Here is a 267-nt window from a genome sequence, read left to right as displayed (position 1 = left end):
TCAGCCAGATCCTAGGGGTGATGGTGCCCATGGCATTGCTTTTCACAAGCCATCCAGGCTCTCAACAAAGCCCAACTCACGGAGAAGTTAGAAAGAGAGGAAAAAAGGGGAAAAAAATATATCAAAAACTGTTGCCAGCAGAGGCCAATCTACAGCCAATGCTCAGGATTTGCCTTCAAACCTGTGGCAGGACATTTCAAGGACATTCCCCATCAAGTATCCAGGCTTTGGGGCAGCAGAACGGGACAACAAAACGGTGCCCACGTG

The sequence above is a fragment of the Acanthisitta chloris genome, unplaced genomic scaffold (assembly GCF_000695815.1).
Source record: "Acanthisitta chloris isolate BGI_N310 unplaced genomic scaffold, ASM69581v1 scaffold5446, whole genome shotgun sequence".
Lineage (NCBI taxonomy): Eukaryota > Metazoa > Chordata > Aves > Passeriformes > Acanthisittidae > Acanthisitta > Acanthisitta chloris.
Note: the sequence above shows the minus strand (reverse complement) of the source record.